A 21,141-nucleotide genomic window follows, 5' to 3' on the forward strand; every position below is an offset into this window, starting at 1 on the left:
GTGGAAATATTGGGCGTCTGTAGCCAGCAAGGAGGCTTTGAGATGGGCTGCTGTGTGACCTCAGGGGAGTCACTGGACTTTACAGTCTCTGTTTCCTTTCATTTGTGAAATGAGTTTGAATCAAACAATATCTAAGGTGTCTTCTGAGTCCATCACTCAGGACCGGGCAACATACACGTGTTTAAGAGGACAGGCACTGAATGTGGCACATCTGGGTTGAAGCCCTGACGAGAAACCCTACCTCTACAAAGCTTGAACAAAGCAAGACAAAAAAATAAATAAATAAAATAAACAATAACATAAGGTGGGGTTGGGAGAGGAGTAAGAATCTACTGGCTGCAGTAATTGGCATCAGCTTCAGGAAGGGCTTGATCCAGATGCTCAAATGAGGTCACCGGGGCTCCCTTTCTTTGTCTCTCCAGCATTCTTTCATCTTGGCATCATTCATACAACAGCAAGTTGTATGCTGTCAACTGCTGCATACATACAACAGCTGTCAAGAAGTGACAGTGCTGAGGCTCCGAGCTGTAATGTCTTCACCTTTTTCAATGCCAGCGAATAGGAAGAGCTCCCGTAAATGTGTCCTCTTTCCTTGGCTCTGATTGGAGGACATGCACCTCCCAGAATTTATCACCGATGCGAGGGTGGGAGAGGCCATCCTGAGCCAATCGGGACCCACCCGCTCCACTTGGCCGAGAATGGGACAGGCCTTTCCAGAGGCAAAATAGCGATGCTGTGGGCTGGAGAAGAGGTGAGCGGATGGGTGCTGGGGAGGCAAACACAGGCAGCACGGCGTCAGCCTCTGTGAGATGTCGTCATTTTCATGGATAAAGTGAGGCCGTCCTCACGTTGACCTGTGAGAATATGATGAAAAGATGTAGATAACTGTTTAGCTCAGTGCCTGGCCTGGAGAAGAACCCCTTGTCTGAGAAAGGAGGTGGTTACGGAAGCTGCATGGAGCGCTGTCGTTCTGTGAGCCCACGAGCCAAGGGCAAGGGCCTCCCCAAAGCTGCCCCGAGATGCAAAGACAAAGGTACTACAGTCTCGTCATTTCGGAAACTCTGGGTTTACTAGCACTTGGTGTGTCTCTCCCCTGCAGGACTTGTCAGTGCCTTTCCCTTGCTTGTTGACTCAGGGGGCCTGTAAGAAGGGGGCACAGCAGGCAATGTTCTCCAAATCTGACTCACGCCTGGATCTCTTTGGTTTGCTTTTGTGGAACATCCTCTTGCAGGTGGTGTTCTGGCCCCGGGACTCAGGGAAGTGTTGGGCTCATGGAATACACCTGGACTCAGTCACCCCCTTTCCCTCTGCCCTGGCCAGGTCTACCTGGGTATTTCAGAGGTGTACCGAGTCCTCCTTTACACAGGGCAGAGAACACGTTTCTTGGGTCATTGGGAAAACAGGAAAACCATTAAGTGAGACGAGGTGAGAAATACATGAGGTGCATGTACTTCCTTCTTAACAACGTACCTGCCAACAAAACACTCGATCAGTATGAACGAATGCGGAGTAAAATTGGGACCCTCGTGCCCCAGCCCTACTTCCAATGCTATTCCCCTCCTAAGAGGTCAATTCATTCGATATTTGAACATCCTTCTAGATGTTTCCTTGAGATTTTGCATGTATAACACACGCTCTTCGACAGCGTTTAACTTTTTCACATAAATGAGATTTACTTTACATGTGACCACTATATTTTGCAGAATTGTTTACAACTTACCTGATATATGCAAACTCCCCTTCATTTCCTTGTAATCGGGCAGAGCATGCGGCTTTCAGCCAATGGGCAACGCAAGCAGGAGCAGGTGTGAGTTCTTTATGCACATTCTTCCCCACGGGAGGGGTCATGGGGTCGGTGTCGAGAGAGTAAACCACCGGGTGAACTCAGACTGGGTCGCCGAGTCACCCCAGATGACACTGAGAGAGAGGATGGTTACCCTGGGGAGTGACAAAACTCACGTCAGTTTGGTGTGAACAAGAACTAAACCCTTTCTGTATTAAGCCACTGAAATCCTGAGGCATATTTGTTATTGCATCCTAGTCTGACCTATCCTAACTAATATTCCATGTGGCTTTCTTTATTTCATGGACATCCTTCCGTACTCTGACACGTAGCTCTAACTCATTCTTAAAAATATCTGTGTACTATTCCACAGGGTGTCTCTACCTGGACTCATTTGACCAGTCACCTTTAAATGATTTTTAAATTGTTTCCAATTTTTCAGTATTACAAACACCAGTCTATAAACAATGCTATCATATGTTGCATATTTTTACACACCTTTGAGCACAGGGGTCCTGGCCGTGTCGTTGCTAGGTCAGTGGGCTCAAGCATTTAACATCTCTATAGACATTGCCAAGGGACCCACCAAGAAAACATCACCAATTTTCGCTCGGTGCCTCTTTGTCCCACCCTCGCCAACGAACACTGTTACTCATCTTTCCGTTTTTGTCAATGGGACAGGCAGAACACGATGTCTCATTTGAACTTGTTTCCTAGCAAGTTGTTTGTCCCCTTAGGCCGTTCAGCTGTCCTGCCGGTATCCCCTGCTTGTTTGGGAGAAATTCCACCCCCTAAAATCTACATAGGCTGCTGTCATTCTGTGATTCTCTGTCATTGGCAGAGGTCCCCAAATGTGTGCCATGATAAAAAAAAAAGGCGCTAGAGTCAAATTGAGAAATGCTGGATGTCACGACCTCTAGTGCGTTTCTTTCCCGCAGGACTTGCCAGGGCCTTTCGCACCTTAGCTGACTTCGGGGGACTGTGAGAGTCAGTCATGGCAGGCAGAGGTGGACACTGGACATGCACACATAGACACAGGGATGAGAGAGTGAAAAGGAAAGGGAGGCAATGGCAGATGCGAAGACACAGGAGCGAAGGTGGGTTTGCAGACCCCTGCACGGTGGGGCTGGAGAGACCCGAGGACGCGGGGTGTGGGGAGAGACCCCTCGCCTCTGTGGGCAGTAGCTGGGGGACCAGCCAGCATTCAGGTAGGGCCGGGGGCTGGGGAGGGCTATGGGCTCCGCTCCTGTTGGATGCAAGCCACAGGAGCCTGGCTCGTCTGCAGAGTTCTTCAGGCTTCTTCCCCCTATCTCGGTGTTCTTTGGCTCCGAACAACCCCCTCCCAGCCAGGGAGGAGATAACGCTCGGTCCAGGCCCCTGGGGCACCGGGAAGGACGTCAGGAAATACCGGGAGCATGACGCACCTCCCCGCCCTCCCCTGTCCGATCTCATTTTCGTGAAGTGTGGAAAAAGAATGGGGCTGCTGAGGGAGGCTTGAACATTTGGAGTTGCTTCCTGTTTTCTCTCAAATCAGTCTTTTTCCTGAGACGCCGTCTCTGGGCCTGTTGAACCCTGCCTTCTGGCGGGTGTGTGGCCTGCGTGTCTGCACAGGCCCGTGCCGGTGCGTGCACGCCTGCGTGCCCTGCACTCCGTGAGCCAGTTGACAAAGAGACCTAGCAGAACCCTGGAGGCAGACTCCTCTTCTCCTTACACAGGCTCCCTACTCTTGCAACCTCTCAAGAAAGAAGGGGGGGGGGGGCCTGCCTAGATGCCTCTTCTTCCAGGCAGCCTTCCCAGATGCCCCAGCAACCCTCTTTGTCTCACCTACAGTAAGAACAAATGAAGGCTTTAGGGCTACACTTTCATGCTGGCACTGAGAACAATGGAGGTCGGAGAGGACGATGATTTGCCCAAAGTCACGAGCGCGTCAGCAGCTCCACGGAAGAGCGGAACCCAGTGTTCCTGATCCTTGGTGTGCAGTTTATTTTGGGTCATTATGCAAGATGCTCAAAGAAGCTAATAACCATTACTGAGCAATGACTTTATGTTTGTATTTCTTCGGAACGACCTACGAAGAAGGAGCCGTTATTTCTCTGGCATCACTGATGGAGAGTCCGAGCTTCAGGGACGCTGGAGCTGGCTCAGGGGCATCTGTGGGAGATCCTGGCCTGGGCCTGCGGGGCTGCTTCCAGAGGCTGACTCCCTGTCCAGTAGCGCAGAGCGCGGGCCAGGAGCTGGTGAGGGCAGAGCCTTACCTAACCTTGACCAGAAACTCAGGGCAGGACTCGCATGCTATTTTAGGCTTTTTTAAAATTTCATTTTTTTATAGCAGGAGATCAATGGCATTCAACCGAGTCGGACTGCAAATCTACTCTTTTGGGAACTTTCTGCCAAGCTGAGCCTGCTCCTTCCGGAACTCACAGAGACTCCTTGTGTTGGCTCTGGGGAGAGCCACCAGGCCATGGGGCCTGGGCAGTAAAAGGCCCTTTCTGTCTTGGTGTCAACAGCAATTTCCAGCTGAGCTCTGCTGGAGCTGTGGTTGGAAAGCAGGGAAAAAGCGGAGAGGCTCCCGCAGGGGTGGGGTACCCTCTGCAGCGGCATGGAAGGTCACCTGCTCTGAATCCCCAGTCGCTGCTTTCCTCTGGTGTGGCACCCACACCCATGCACACCTGCACCTCTGCTCGCTCGCAGGCAGGCACACGCCCCCCCCCACACAAACCCGCACACACGTGTCGACGTGCACCCACATGCACCTGCGCACACTGGATGGGAAGACCTTGGAACCCCAGACCTTGCCTCCTCGATCTTTGGCCTCCCACAGTGACCTCTCCCAGCACCGGCTACTTCCATCTGGCAAAGGGGGTAAAATTCCCGATGGGGAGCTCAGGATGCATGGTGATACCCCAAACTGCTCCCTGACGCCACCTGAAGCCATCATGCGACCTTGCTGCTCTGTGCTGTTGCCCCCAGCCCTCCACCCCTCTCTCTCCTGGGTCTCAGCTGCCCCATTCTTTCCTCTTAGGAGAGTTGCTTACTGCTCATTCTCCCAGGAGACATCGAGGTGCCCAATGAATCTGCCCGGCCAGATGCCTTAAGTCCCTGACCCCCCAATGGGCAGCTCACCCTCGGCTAAATGTCCATCACTTTGCTCAACGAGTGTGGACAGGTGTGGGTCACACAACCCAAACAAAGGCTTCTTAGGGATTTAGGGTTGGTGGAGGGGGTCCTACCAGAAATGGGCGAGGGTGGTCTGGCTCCCTGAATCAAGCCGGGAGCAGCCAGTGAGGAGCAGAGGCTCAAACCCTGCCCTGCCTCGCCCATCGGCAGGATGCCTGTGGACACGTCCCTGGAATGAGGTTCTGTTGCGTGATTTACAAGGCGGCATCATAATAAGAATAGCACTGGTTTCCCAGGCCCACTGTGCACGGCCAGCTGTGTGAGTCCAGCCAGGCTGTAAGCCGAGAGCCCGGCACCAAGGACACCTTCAGGGAGCCGTCCCTCAGTATCTCAGGGAATTCGTTCCAGAGTCCCCACGGGTACCAAAATCTATGGATGCTCAAGTCCCTGATAGAAAATGGTGTAGTGTTTGCATTTAACCTATGCACACCCTCCCATATATTTTAAATCTCTAGATTACTTACAGGACTTAATACAATGTCAATGCTATGCAACTAATTTATACTGTATCGTCTAGAAAATAATGACAAGAACAAATTCTGTACTTATTTAGTACAGTTGCACCGACCATAGGCCTAACAACTACATAGTACATGTTAGCAACAATGTAGCATTCTTTTTCTGAGCATTTTTGATCTGTGGTTGGTTGACCCCACGGAGGCAGAGCCCGCGGATACAGAGGCCCCCACAGACTGCGGACTCCACTGGACTCCTAAGTTCAGACACTGAGGGGTTTGGACTTCCTCCTCTCCACCCTTCCCTGGAGACACCTTTCCCAGAGCTGACAACGGTTTGAACCGAGAGAGTTCATCTAATTTTAAGTCCTGGTGCGCCTCTGATTTATTTTGGTCTCTGAACTGTTGCTCGGCACCTGTTGGCATCTTGGAATGCAAAGTCCTTCTATTTTTAAGCTCCAGCCGGGGCAGGTCTAATTTTAGAGGGCTCCCGCGCGGGGGGCTCCCAGGGGAAGGCAGGCTCTGTCATTCGGAACGCCTGGGGCGAGGCGGGTGCAGATGGAGGTGGTGAGCGGTCCAGAGGGACTCGCGCAGCTGGTACCCACCCACCAAACTACTGTTCTCCAGAACTTCCACTCTAGCAGGCGTTTTTCACGTACCATCAGATTTGCCTTTCCCTTGAAGTTTCCATCCGTCAGTGCTTCCTGGGTGGTCACGACGTGCTGGGCCTTGGGGTTGCAGAGGTAAGTCTGACTCAGCCCTGTCTGCAGAGCACTCATGGTCCGGCGCACGCAGGCAAGTCGAGGATGGTCGTGGTGCAGTGTGACGGAGGCCTGACCAGTGCCCGGCACCCAGCTGGCTTTGAGGAAACGTCTGACAAATGAATGAAAGCAACACTCGTGATAGAGATAAGATAAACGTACTTCAAGAAGGCACACTTCAGCCCTGGCCAGGTGGCTCAGTCGGTTAGAGCGTTGTCCTGATGTGCCAAGGTTGCAGGTTCAATCCCCAGTCAGGACACATCCATGAATCAACCAATGAATGCATGAATAAGTGCAACAATATAGGGGTCTTTCTCTCTCACTGTCTCATCAATAAATAAAAAATTGAAAGACAGAAGGCACATTCCATCTTTTCCTGGGGGATAGGGAGAATGTGTCATAGAGGAAGTTACACGCTAAGCTGGTCTTGAAGGAGATAAAGCGTTCCCCACGTGGAGGAGAAAGGAGGGTGTGGGCGTGACCTGTTGCCGGGGCCCCACCTGTATCCCCTCAGCACCAAGCCTTTCTGCACGCACCAGCTGCACCCCATGGCCAGCACCGGAGCCCTCTGTCTGAGGGCTGGTCTGGCCACACGTCTGGTCTGTCCTCTTGAGGTCAGGCAGGAACAGCCTGGGAACTAAGCTTCCCAGGAAACCCTCAGCCACTCACCAATGAGAGCTGGTGTAGGAGTACCTGGGCTCCGTCCCTTCTCAGGCCGGATAGCTCTGCGGTGCATGCGTTCTGCAGAATTTCCCAATGTTCCCCAGTGGGGGTGAACCCCGGTTGGCCACGGAGGTGACTGCCTTTGATAAAGCATCACTTATGGCAAGTACATGCAGTCTTGTAACCTGTATCACCATCAGGACACATAGGATTGCCGTCACCTCCCTCAGAGTCCCTTGTGTACTCCTTCTCTGTTTTTTGTTTTTAAAGGCCAATTGGAATTTGGTTTTCTGTAAAGCCCATGGCAAGAGTCCTCCCTGGTGAAACGGGGCTTGGCCCTCCCAAGGAGGAAGTCCCCCAGACCACCAGCTCCCTCCCTCCCTTCTCACCTCCTTCCTGCAAACACTGGTTAAACACTCACATCCACCAGTGTCATCCATCAGCCCCCATCCCCACCCCCCACCCAGCAGTCAGGATGGGTGTCCCGTCCGGGTTGGGAGGAGACAATCGCCATACAGATACAGTTTGCTAGCGTGAGGCTGTCATCGGCAGAAATTTGCAGCCCCCTCGGGGCCCCCACTCAGGGGGCCTCTGGGAGGGCCGAGCCTCTCCCAAGCCTGGGGAGCAGGGCCAGATTAAGAGCCGGATCGTCAGGGCCCTGCAGTTGGCACAAGGTCGGTGTTTTGCAGCCACTTTCTCCACTGGGCCACGAGGGAGCAGACCCTTCCGTGCTCAGTGAGCCCAGTGCTGAGAAGAGGAGTTTCGCCGGTGAGTGGGGACGAACGGTGGTGGGGGTGGCCCTGCTGGCGGGAGGCAGCCGCGGGAGGAGAGCGGAAGGAGCTTAAGGGGCTGGGGGTCGGTGGCCTGCTCCACTATGTAGCTTGGGGCAGTCACTCCCTGAGCATTTCAGCACTTAGTAGGCACCTGCTGTGTGCCTGGCACTCTGTGGATGGGTGTTGGGCTATTGCCACCTTACGAAAGGACTCATGGATTCAGGGACGGAGGAGACCCGCAGGATGGCTCTGTCTAATCCTCTGGCTCTGCACCTGGGGAAACCGAGTCCCAGAGGGAGAGTCTTTCCACAGGTTTGCACCCCCCAGTGACCCGCCCTGACCATGGTCCCCCCACGTTCTGAGGAGACCAGATCTGGAAGAGGACATTCCTTGGACCTCTCGCCTGGCAAAGACCCAGTCCAGCCTCTACCTCCACCCCTCCTTCTGCAGCGCCTATGTCAGAGTCTGACTGCACCCGGAACACCTCCTTCCTTCTCCTCCGAGGAGGCCTGCTCTTCCCTGTCTGCAGCTCTTTGGTTGGAAGAGCCCGGCTGTCAGGGGGCCAGACAGACCAGGGTGCCAGTCCCGGCTCTGGTCCCCATGGGCTGTGGAATCCTGCCCTTCACCTCAAGATCGGGCGAGGAGTCCAACAGAGGGCGACGGTGAAGATGAGCCCGGGGTGGCCCTGTGCGAGCGGGCAGTGCTGTACCGAGAGAATGCCAGGGCTCCAGACGCCGCCCCGGAGGTGCCTGGGGCACGCTGAGGCTGCCTTCTCATTTCTGGTCTCTGCGCTGGAAGTCCTTTTCTTGCATTTAAAGCCGCCAGCCCCACCAACCTTGAAACCTCCCAATTTCCCCAGCTCAGGAACTGGCTACAGGATGCCTGGGAGGAAGGGACCGTTGCTCGGGGGTCTTTCAGGTGCCCCCTGGCACGGCACAGGTTGTGAACTGGACGGGAGCTGGGCATCGGCAGGAGTGACTGTGTTCCTACAGCAGGCGGGACTGCTGTGGGGCGACCCCTCTGTGCAGAAGTGGGGTGGGGGCTGGCAACTCTTCCAGTGTGGGGAGACCCAAGGCAGGGCTCCGCACCTCGAGCATCTTCTGGGCACCGGCGGTATTCCTCGTTTAACCCCGCCTGGCCGCCGCTGGGTCACTGGGGTAGCATCGGTAACTCCATTTTAGAGCCGAGGAAACGGAGGCTTAGGAAGACTCGACCGTCAGCCAGGGCTCACACACAGGGATCTGGGCGGTGTGGAAACCGGGGCCTGGTGTCCCTGCCTCTCTGCCTTCACCTTCGGTCACCTGGTCCAGTCCTTCTCTAGGGCCTCCATGGCCCAGAGGCGAAAGTGGAGGCCAGACAGGAACTAATCAGTGGCTCTGAAACGTGAATATGCATGAGCATGCCCTGGAGGGCTTGTTAAAACAGGCTGCTGCTCCACGCCCAGCAATCAATTGCTGGCTCATTAGCTCAGGGAGGGGCCCAAGAACGTGCATTCTTAACTCGTTGAGGGAGAGGCTGTGGCTGCAGGCCTGGGGACCACACTGGGAGACCCGGTAAGCGGCGTGAACCCAGAGCCTTGGGAGCAGGGACACTGAGTGTTTCCTTTGATGTGCTGCCGTGCCCGCCTGCTCCCCAGCCCTGCGATCCAGGGGCCCCAGCACGTTTTTGGAGGGGCTGGCCAGCCCGGAGCTCCTGCTGCGAAGGGGTTGGCGTTCAGCAAATTCAAATGCAGCCCCGGGGAGCAGATGACATAGAGCTTCGGGGATCGATATTCCCGTGAAGCACTGGAGAGCAGGGCTGGGTGGCGATCCAGGTGACAGCTCCCCCGAAGCCGCCGGCCCCCCATCAGGCCCCTGCCAGGTCGCCCTGATCTATCAGCTCTCCCCTGGGAACCTCCCAACTTGCCGTTGGTAAACAAAGCCTTGATTTCCCAGGCCTGTGGAGGAAATTTTCAGGCCTTTCTAATTAAGTGTCCTGGTGAAGGGCAGCTGCTGAAGTCTGGCGCTGGGTGCCCGTCAGGCAGGTGATGAATGGTCACAACACATCATCCGGTGGCAGCCTGGCTGTGAGCTATGGGGGTCATATATCAGAGAGGGGCTGGCTGGTCTTCCCTGTACGTGGGTGCAGCAAGCTTGGGTTCTAGCAGGGTGGGGGTGAAGAGGGGCCTGGGCTAGTCAGGAGTGGGGGTCCTCTCACCTCTTATGGCGAAGAGAAAGGGGGGCCGAGCAGGCGGTGGTGAGCCCCCAAGGCCCAGTCACTCCTGCCCCCACCCTCTTCCTCATCCGCCCGTCACCCTGGAGAAAGTCAGAATCCAGATTCCATTCTGCCCTTTCCCTTACTCCTTGTGTCCGGTCCATGGGCAGCATTCCGAAATGGCTCTGGAATTCATCCCCTTCCCCCACCTCCTGGTCATCTTCCTCATCTAAGCCTCCGCCTCTCCTTGCCTCTTGCTCTGCTCTCCCGTTGTGGGTGGGATGTCTCCCCCCTACCTCTTGAAGGGAGCCGTGGGATGAAGCAGAAGTGTAGCGGGGTGTCAATGCCAAGTCTAGGCCTCAAGAAGCCCATCAGCTTCCACTCACTCCCCTGTGCTTCTGCCATCACTACGAGAAGGACACGCCTAGGCTAGCCCTCTGGTCCCAGGAGGAGCAGACATGTGGAACCAAGCCCAGCGTAGAGCAGAGCACCCTCCTGCTGACCCCCAGAAGTATGAGCTATAATAATACGTGGTAGTTCTTATTCAGATTCTCACACCAGGCTGGGGGTTGTTTGTTAGGCAGCACTCGCTAACTGATACATATAGCCTATATCCACTGCTGGATGTGTGCCCTGCTCACCTCTCCAATCCTCTCTTACACCACTCTCCCCTGCGATTATGCAGGGGATAATCTTTCCTGCCTCAGGTGCCCTACGTCTGGAAACCTTCTCCCTGGTTATCTTCCTCCCACCCTTTGGGCCTCAGGATAAATTCCAGCTCCTGAGAGGGAACTCCCCTGACCTCCATACCAAAAGGTTTTCCAGTTCATTATATGTTCTAGTTCAGTCTTTTATATCCTTCAGGAAACTTAAAAACCTTTAAAAATCACTTAACCCACGCCCCCAACACCGCCTCACTATCCTCCCCACCCCCTTTGTTTCTTCTCTCCGTCTGCTCCCCACACTGGAGGCCTTATAACGGTAGGGGGCAGGTCAGGGTCTCTCTTACTCACAGTGGCGTCCCCAGCATTGAGCTCGTGGACTGAGTCTCGATTGGCCGACTCACAAAGCACTCACACCGTCATTGGGCTGGACCCTGGGTCTTTGAGACTTGCCACCAGGCCCTGCATTGGGCTGATAAAGGTCTTATACGTGCATTAATGGTATGTGATGGGGAGGCTGGAGTTACTGATGGGAACACTTCTAGGGACACAAGGGGCCATTAGGCGTAAGCTCCACCAGGCAGGGCAGGGACACTTGCCTGTCATGTCACCGTTGGGCCCCGGGGCTCACACCGTGCCTGGCCCGGAGCAGGGTCCATAACTATTGTTGGCTCAGCAGGTGAATGAAGGTCCCTAACTCAGGGCTTAGATGAACCGTAAGAGGCCCGTGAATCTTTGAAATGATGGGCTGGGTCTCAGGACAGTGCAGAGCCCTCCTGGGCTTCACAAAGTTAGTTGTGCCTCTTTCCTGCAAACCCATTCAGAGCCTTTGATACACTAATGCCCCCTGGGACCCCCAGAGGCCCTTCAACCAGGGACGGTTTTGTGCGACTCCTGATCTTCAGGGCGCACCACCTTGGGATAGAGTCACAAACAATGGCCTCCCTGGCCAAATCCAGCCTCAGATATTTTTCTTTTGGCCCTTGTAGGGTTTGGAAAGTCAGCAACTCAAAAAAAAAAAGAATCTAAATTCCTCGGTTCTCTCAAAACACTAAGAAATGAGTGGTCTGGCTGGCTCTGCATTCCTGTTTGGCACTTGCCAGCTGGCGCTGGAGAGCCTCTCACAGGCTACAGTTTGCCATAGTCCCCACCACTCCCTATAGTCTCCACCACTCCCTACTGAAGTGCGCTCTGTTCTCTTTAGGCACCCCCTTCCTGTCTGGGCCGGGAGCCTCCTGAGTTTGTTGCCTGGGGCCCAGGACGTCATGCGAAGCCCCAGCAAGCTGGCCTGGGCCCCAGGGGAGAGTACAGACGTCGCCCGAATCTCCTTACTGGAAGCCGCACAGCCTAGGGAAAGGAGGGAGCTCCAGGCATGGCTCTGGGGAAGAGCCTCGGGCCTGTCTGGGCACTGGAGACGGCTCAGATGACAGCCCCACCCTGGGCAGGACAAAAGGGAGGAGAGATGAAAGGCACAGCTCAGATTTCTTTTCAGAGGTCTTGTGGGGCAGGGTGTTGAGGGCAAGGATGGGGAGGATGGAGCGGCAGGTGGGCGGGGTGGGACCTGAGACCGATTCACATCTTCCCAGCAGCTAATTGTTTGGCCTCTTCCATGCCTGCAAGGTCAGAGCTGGGGGGGGGTGCTGGCGGGCCAGCTGGGGGCATCCTGGTGAGGCCAGGGACTGCCTTCGCTGACCCCGGGGCTGTGACACCAGCCTGGGGCTGACCAAGCACTGGGCACAAGGGTTTGAATCAAATTCCAGGGCTTCTGTCCACACTAACAGGAAGAGCAATCTTATTCCTGTTATTACTTTTTAATAGCAAGACTGGAGCCACAAGCCCGAGAGGCATGGTACTCGGTGTGGGCCCGCACGGGACAGAGGTCCTCCGCGTGTGAGCCCCAGACCAGCAGCTTAGTATCTCCTGGGAACTTGTCAGCAATGCACACTCTGAATAACAATGCTCTGGGTGGTGCCCAGGGGTCTGGGGACTGAGCACCCCGGAAGGTGGTTCTGGACTAGGCCCGCTCACCTGCGCCCAACTCAGCAAAGCAGATGCGGCAAAGGCCTGGATTTTACAGGCGGCACAGTTGAGGTGCAGAGAGGAGACGTGCCTTGCTGTGTGTGAGGCCTCGAACCCAGGTTGGTCTGAACCCTGAGCCCCAGTTGGGGCCCCATTAATAATAAAACTGCATCTATCCGCTAAGGACCTTCTGGCTTCCCATCCCAGGGAACCGCTGTGAGCGCAATGAGGATGATAAGGGAAGAGGCGACAGTTTTGTTTCAGAGATGAAGAGACTGAGGGCCAGAGAGGCAAGGGGGGTGGTCCCATGGGGCAGCACTAACCCCCACACAGTGCCTCTGGGAGGGAGCCCCAGAACTGGATAGAAGGAAGGGCCACGCATTCGTGTGGGCTTATCACGAATCCGGAACAGTCCACCTTACCAGCAACCCACTGGCCGTGCCCATCTCACAGATGTGGAAACTGAGGCAAGGAAAACTGGCTAGCCCGAGGTCTCACAGATGGCAAGGGGTGGTGCTGAGGTTCACCTCCGGGAGGCTTGACCCTGAGCCAGCCGCTCAGGCCGCAGGGCCCCACAGCCCCATCCGAGGAGGGGGCAGCGGCTGTCACCACAGGGGATACTGCTTGCCCCACGCCCTCCCACTCAGACACCACGCAATGCCTCAGGTCTGCTCCACTGCCCTAAAGACCGCCCACAGCCAAGCCTTTGCCCACGCAGTTCTCTCCACCGGGAGTACCTTCCTCTTCCTTGTCTGGGGGGTCAACGCCTCTCTGTCCTCCAAGAGCCAGGTCAAGTGTCCCTTTCTGACTTCTGCGATCCTCCCCAAAGCTGGACAGGCTCCTCAGGGGCATCGGCCTCGTGCTCCCCGGAGGCCTCATTCCCGGGGCTCCGGGAGGGGGTGGGGGACGTGCAGCTCCTGCTCCTGCTTCACCCTGGGCCTCCCGTTCCCCATGACGGCGTCTTTCCCTGTGAGCTCTGCGGGGCACCTGCCAGGTCTGTCCCGTCCGCTCCCTCAGCCAGGTGTCCTCCAGGCCAGGCGCCCATGGCCGCCGAGTGCACGGGCAGGGAGAGGAGCCCTCGCTGCAGGCCCCCTCGGGTCCGCGTCTGAGCTGGGCTGGGGGTGGCTCCGTGAATGGGCGCCCTGTGTGAGCTGCTCACCGCCCTCACTCCCGGGCCATGCGGTCATGTCTTGTGTGGGCTTAGGTAATGGGGCAGCGGGCGGTGGAGCGGGGACCCCAGCAAGGCCTGCCCGGCCGGCTGCAGGATGAGCCGACTTTTCCAGGCTCTGCTGAGTGTTGATGCCTTCCACCGTCTGGCCCGGCTGCCAATGCAAACATGGGGTCCCCTCTCCTCAGGGCTCTGACTGTTGAAACTGGGGTCAGGATGCGGCACGCAGGCTCCCCTGACCTGGCCTGTGAAGAGTTCATCCTTTGCACCCCTCCCTGATCTTGGGCTTGGGACACCGCAGAAGGGCAGTTGAAGCTGATGACCCAGTGTCCTCGGAGCCCCACAAAGCACCTGGGCCCCCGCAGGGCAAGGAGGGGGCCTCGTGCTTCTCAGGGCGTTCCTCACCCTACCTCCTCGCCTGGCAGATGGGGACGCTGAAGGGAAAAGGACAAGGTGAGCCCCTGCAGGGTGCTGTGGGTCCCAGTCTCCCCCCGCCTTCTGGCTGTGCACTGAGTGTGGAAGCAGGAGCTGTGGACACACAGAGCTGTTAGAGGCCACGAAGGACGATTCCGCTGGTGGGGGAGCTGAGGCTCAGAGAGGAAAAGGGACTTGCCTAAGGTCCCGTTGCTGGTGGGCTGCAGCACTGGGGCGTGATGGTAGTGAAAATGATGATGATGATGATGATGATGATGATGATGATGATGATGATAAGAGCCAACAGTTCTCCCGCTTGCCATGTGCCAGGGCCTGTCCTAGGTGCTTTATGTTTCTCAACTTATTTACTTCTTCTAGTAGCCCCAGGATATAGGAATTTATTAGCATCCTCATTGGACAGATAAAGAAACTGAGGCACAGGGCAGTTAAGCCATTGGCTGAAGGTCACACAACTAATCTGGAGTTAAATCTGAATTTGCTCCGCCCCCCACCCCCGCCTGACCTCCGAGTCAAGGCTTCTACCAGCTGCCTCTGTCTCCCGCCCGACTCCCTTCCCAGCCTAGTGCTGGTCCCCTCTGCCCTCAGGATCCTCCTCTGTTGAGTGAGGAGAAGAATCTCTGCCCTCTCCGCCTTGCAAGGCTGTTCAGCAGAGCCACGGAGCTCTCGTGAAGGGAAAGCATCTTGCAGACTATGAGGGCTGTGGGCTTTTGCTTCACTGGCATGGGCCGGTGAAGCTGTTTCTCAGGGTGTTACCTCCACACTCCACACTCGCCTGGTCCTTGGCCATCATCAAATCTCCTGGGAGCCCTTTACACGGTACTGATCCCCAGAGCCACCCAGGAGCAGGGTCCACTGTCCAGTCATGAGACCCTCCCACCAGCCCAACATGTGGTTGTCCCCATAGACGGCGGCCCAGAGAGAGCTGATGGGGAACTGAAGTGGACTGAGCCATCCAGAATTTCTGGTGGGAGGAGCTTTGTGGTGGAAGGGTCAACTCACAGCTAGAGACTGAGGCAGTGGCATTGGTCCAGCAGGCAGAACCCAGGTTTGTTGTGCATGAGGGAGGAGCACTGATTTGAGGACATGAAGGAGTGGCTGGTGGGAGAGTCTTTCCCTATGAGCACTGGGGCCGCCTGTGTCTAGTGAGCCAGGCCAGGCCCGGGTGCTGTGCGGGGCGCAGCGTGACCTGTGTGACCTGTGTGCGCAGGAAGCAACCACAGGCCGAGCTTACCTACCGTCGGACCTTTTCTCCATTGCCACACCTGAGAATTTTGCTGGATGAAATAAGATGTCTCATCAGTCCCGAGGGGTTTCAAGTCCCTGGGAGAGCTGCTATACTATTCTCCCCAGGCACAATGGACTTGGCTGCTGAGCATTTGTCAGCAGAGACGAGTTCGACACATCTAGCTGTTGGAGGAAATCCTCGGTCATCTGGTTCTAAGCAAGGCAGAAGCAGGAGGGCATGCGGACACAGAAGAGAAAGGGGGACCCGACGGTGGTGCCTTTGGCCAGCTCAGGGCTGCCCTAGGAAGTCGGCACTCTCAGAGGACCCATGGGGCAGGCTCATGGGGAAACTGAGGCTTGCAGGGGCCAAGGTAGCTTCTGTGACCATATTGGAGAGCCTGGGTCTGGAAGGGGGAGATTCAAGGCACAGCACACACCCCCATCCATAAAACTGAAAACCCGTGGGGCCCACCTGGAGGGTTACTAGGTCAGCGAGGTCACCCGAAACAGGTAGACGGCCCCACACACAGCATGCAGCTCTCAGATTCACCCCCCCCCCGACCCCCGCTGTTCACTTGCCCCTCTGCACCCCCAGGAGTGGCTCCTGGGCGCGTGCTGCCTACAGGGCACGTGGGGCTGAAACTCCATGGGCTGCACCAGCCCGAGCAGCCCGCGGCAAGTTTACTCCCCACGAGTTTATTCTGCATCGTGGACTATCACCTTCTGCCGTACTTCCCACACGTTCCGTTAGCAACCCCCCACCCCCACCCCACCGAGGCCGAAACACATAGGCTACCAGATCCTATCTTCTGTGGGCAGAGAGGCAAGCTTTCTCCCTCCATTTCTTCAATGTCAGGATCCCCTTTTCCACAGCCCCAGGGTGTGCCTGACCCCGCCACGCGGATGGACCAGGGCCTTTGGCCAAAGCGCCTCTGAGAGAAAGCGAGGAGAGGGAAGTGTGGCTGCCTGTGAGGCCACCCCAGGAGTTCACGCATCGACTTGTCCTTGGGGCTCCCTGCCTCGGTTTCTCCTTTAGAAACGGATTTCCACAAAATGCTCTCTTTCTGGGTTTCATTCTGTTGGTGCCACTTCACAGGCTTGGGGTTGACCCTGACCTCTTTCCAGGTCAGGGTCCCTCCCCGCCCCCAGCCCGCCCTCTTCTCACTGCCCATCGGTGCCTGCCCGCTCCCAGCCCCTCAGCCTCTGTTAGCCCCCCCGCAGACCGTCCACCCACCTCACCTTCGGCATTTGGGAGCATCTGTCCCATGTGTCACCGCATGGGCGTGTTTTACCCTCAGTCACCGTCTTAGTGGACTGTCCACACCCAGGGAGTAGGTTCCAGTCACAGCCAGGGAAACTGAGGCTCAGACAGGTGCAGGCAGCTGTCCAAGGTCACCCAGCCCTCAGTAGCCAAACTGGGACTCCCACCAGGACCGCTCAGGCCCCACCTGCTCCCCTCTTGCAAACAATCGAGAAAAACTCCCAGCTTTTGCTCATTGCTCATCCCTTCCCCCACCTCCCCAACCCCGTTTCCACCTCCAGGGGCAAAACTCAACTAACCAAACCAGCCAAAAAGGAAAAGGAGTCTCTTGGCTAAACCTCCCTGCTCTGTTCCTTCCAGGGACCTGGGATTCTTTTTTTGGCAAATCTTCAGGAGGTGGGGGCCCAGCAAGGGAGGAGGGTTCGCCCTTCCACTCTTTGTGGCCAACCCCGGGGAGCGGGAGAGCATTTCTGAGGCGGCGCTGCAGCCCCCTCCCCTTCCCCAGGCAGGGCCGAGGGGGGTCTGGGCGCTTGTCAATGCATCTTAGCAATAGGAATGTGCCCTCTGACCCCGCCTTCGCCTCCCCGTGAGTTTCAGAGAAGGTTCTTTTTTTCCAAACCGCTGCCCCTCGGCCTTCTGGAAACAAATGGAGCTTGATTCAGTCTGTGTGTGGCTTGAAAAGCCGCTGTTTGGGGGCTTACTTTAAAAAAAGAAGTCTCCTGAACCCCTGCAATGAGTGAAGGACTTTTATTTTCGGCTGGGAGGACCCAACCGCTGCTAGGAATGTGCCTCGATGAGAGGAAAAGAGATCTGGTCCATCTGGGGGGAGAGGGGCCCTCGGCTGGGCCGCCCACCTGATAGCCCCAGATTGGGTTTCTCAGCGACTTTTCATTATATTCTGAGTCGTTGCAAACGGGGCTCCCTCGGGGACCGGAGGGCCCCTGTGACTTAGAAGGTCAGAGGCTACATTTTCTAGGATGTGCTGAAGCCTTGGAAGGAGCTGGATCGAAAAGTCGGAACAAGCAAGATCTCTCGGCTTTTCCTTGCCCCAGCTAGACATGAAGTTTTTTGGGTTTTTTTTCCCCCCCCAGCAGACAGGGTCTGTCTCAGCTTCCCTTGCCTTCCCGGCCAGGTGTGCCTGTCCTGGGGCCCACCGCACAGCAGGCTGCTTCTTCAGGGGTCCACCAGCTACCTGGGCTAGGGGCTGAGAGATGGGGCCTCAGCGAAGGAGGTCCCCTCTTTGGGGCATCATCCTCTCCTCGTTTCCATAATGAGCATTTGGGATCCGACCATCTTTACTCTCTATCAAGGCTCAGCAATGTTTCCTGCGAAGGGCTGGATAGTAAATATTGTAGGTTTTGCCGTGTCTGTGCTCCTCAACTCTGACATTGGGACATGGCATCAGTAAGATGATGTGTGACAAATGAGTGTGGTTGTGTTCCAATAAAACTTTATTTTCAGAACAGACAGTGGGATGGCTTTGGCCCATGACAGGCTGTGTTTGCTGACCTCCAGTGTAGACCCTAGGGGGAGGTCCTTGGGGGAGGTCCTTGGGGTGGCCACATCCCAAGTCCAAGGTGAGAGAGTGTGGTTGTGTCAAAGGTGGCAGCTGGCCAAGGTGAACAGCTGAAGTCCGGGCTTCTAGTCCGCTCTCCGAGGCATGACTGCTCTGTGACCTTGGGCTAGTCACTTCCCCTCTCCGAGCCCCCATTCTCTCCTTTGTACAATGCAGACAGTAATAGTACCTACTCTACAGGGTTGGTTTTGGGGATGAAAACTAAGCAGTGCCTGGCCCATCATGGTGAGCCCTCAGCGAACACCAGTCATGTCTTTATTTGCAGTAGAAAGGCAACATTTCCCAACCAGCCCCTTGGGTCCACGGTGAGCAATAGGGAGAAGATTCCTGTTTCTCAGCTGAGGTTTGAATCCCAGCTCAGAGACTAAATTGCTGTGTGGCTGTAGGTAAAACACTTCGCCTCTCTGAGCTTCACACTCTCATCTCTGGAGTGGGGCTGATCGTACCCAACTCTCGGCAGCATTGCGCATGGAAGGGGATGCAAGAAGGAGCTCACTCCCCTTCCACGTGCAGCCCCGGCTGCTGAGGTGGATGTCCAAGTGGCCAGCTCAGCACCAGCAGAGCCCGGGCAGAACGCATCCTTCTCTTCTCCACCGTTTGCCCATTTTGATGAACGGCATAGCCACCTGCCCAGTGGTTCAGTCAAACCCCGGGGCGTTGTCCTGAGTCCTCCTCCCGTCCCTCCACCTCCCATCTGTGCTAGTTGTTGGCAAATATGATCGCTGTGAGTTCTTCCCCATCCTGCTGTCCCTCCCGCCAGTGGGCGGGGTCTATTTTCCCTACCCTTGTTACTGGTCTCTGCCCCGAGACTCGAGACTCGCTTCAGCCAATAGAATGTGACTCAGGGGGGCACTGAGCCCCAAGAGGCCCAGCAGCTTCCACTTTCACTCTGGTGCTGCCCTGAGCTCCCAGGGAGAAAAGCCCAGGCCATCCTGCCGCACAGAAGGCCACCTGCAGGGGACAGAGACGCCCCAGCCAGCAGCCAGCCCTAAGCCTCAGGCACGTGGGTGAGACCTTTGGGGACTCAGCTCCCAGCTGAATGCAGCCCTATGAGTGGGTTCCTGCGACGCCGTGTGGAGCGGACGTGGCCATCCCCACTGAGGCTGCCTGGACTTCCGACCCGCAGAACCACGAGCAACAGAAGGACCGCTGTTGCGAGCCCGCCAGCACACCTCGCCAAGGTCCCTTCACCCTGTCCCCAGAGACTGTCCTTCTCCCCAGGTCCTAGACATCTCCATTTGTCACCGGCGTTTGATACCAGCCTTCTTCCCAGTCTCCCAGATCCCATGCGGGTGCCTTATGAGCTCTTCTCCTGAGGACCAAAGTGCTTTTAAAGCAGCTCTCAGACCTTTTTAATCTCTCCAACAACCCCATGCACTCAGAACAGGATCCACGCTGCCACGCCCCCAAGTCTCGCAGGACCCGGCCTCTGGGTCACTCTCTGCCCTCCGCCCTCGCCAGCCCTGCCCCATCTACTCGGCTGCAGCCACGCTGACCTCCCTCCTGTTTCTTGGAAAGACCCGGCACATCCTCACCCCAGGGCCTTTGACCCAGCTATTCCCTCTGTGGGTCACGTTGCCCTCAGACTGGCTCCTCCTTGTCGCTCAGATCACGATTCAAGGCTCCCCTGGCCACCCAAAGGTGCCTTCTCTCCTTGCTGCCCCAGTCCCTACCATCTGCCTCTTTTAGTTTCTTCACAGCACTGGAGGTCCTTTGTGTAAACTCCCACATTACCCTCCTGAGCCCCTTCTGAGATGCCCATCTCCATCAAAGACCAGGACGCCTGGTTGTCCTCAGTCCTGGGTAACAGGTGAGAACGAGCCCCTGGGCATGTTCTGGGCCTGTCTCTGAGAGCGTGCTTATCCATCTGGGGCCTGAGTCCCTCTTCCCGGGGACCCAGCGAGGGAGGTCTAATATTGGCCCTATTGCACAAGTGAGGAAACTGAGGCTCAGAGAGGGAAGTGGCTAGCCTGAGGCCACACAGCAAGCAAGTGGCAAAGCTGGGACGAGCCTGGGTCTGTGGGACCCACGCACGGGTGGCGCTGACCACAACGCTGGCTGCTTCTTTGCTGCCGCCAGCCGTCCTGCACGCCCAGCCCCCTGCAGAGAGCAAGCCAGAATGAACGAATCAGGGCTTGGGGGCATTCCGGGGAGAAGACAGCCTCGCCTCCTCTTCCTTCCCACGCAGTCTGCCCTCCCTTAGGCCTTCTCCTGGTTGCCTTTTGCCTGAGAGCTGTCTTCCCCACCTCCTCTCTCCAAAGCCAAGTACCAGATTCCACAGTTTTCCTCGGGTGTGCCCATCACCATCATTGATGGCAAAACAGAGATCTAGACACTTATTTCAAAGTGGGTGATTCTGAGGAGGGTGCGTCCCCCCACCATCTCTCCATCTACTGTCTCTCCGCAGTGGAGCCTGGACATTTGTGGCGTCCGAGAGACCTGCCACGAGCCAGGCCCCCGGGAAGCCTGCCCAGCTCGTCACGCTGGTGGCAGAGCAGGTCCCCTGCGGTGAGACGGGACTCCCTCCGGACCCCAGCCCGCTGCTCGCCGGCCGAGTCCACCTGTGGCCACTCTCTGACTCGGGGGCCACTGCTGGCTGAGTGACCTGTGTCTGACAAGTGGCCTCCATCCAGCTAAGTGCCTGCTCACAGGCCCTTTCCCTCTCTGAGCCTCAGTCTCTCATCTGTAAAATGGGGACAAACACGGGGCCCACGGCACCTGCCATGGGACCTCAGAGAGAATGTGACGACAGCCGAGCACGGTGCCTGGTGCGTTGTCAGCCCTGGTAAATACCTGCGATGACCCTTGCTGCTGAGCCAGCCGCCACGCCAGGCTGTGACACAGCCCCGTGTCTCTCCTGAGCAGAAGGAAAGAATGAGATAAATCCGGAGGGTGAGTGTGGCTGTTTTCATTCCATAGATACAGAGAAACGGGTCCACATAAGGGATGTGATTTGCGCAAGGCCAAGTGTGAGAAAGAAAATAGGATTTG

This window comes from Phyllostomus hastatus, unplaced genomic scaffold, assembly GCF_019186645.2.
Source record: "Phyllostomus hastatus isolate PE091 unplaced genomic scaffold, TTU_PhHast_1.1 phas_scaffold_760, whole genome shotgun sequence".
NCBI lineage: Eukaryota > Metazoa > Chordata > Mammalia > Chiroptera > Phyllostomidae > Phyllostomus > Phyllostomus hastatus.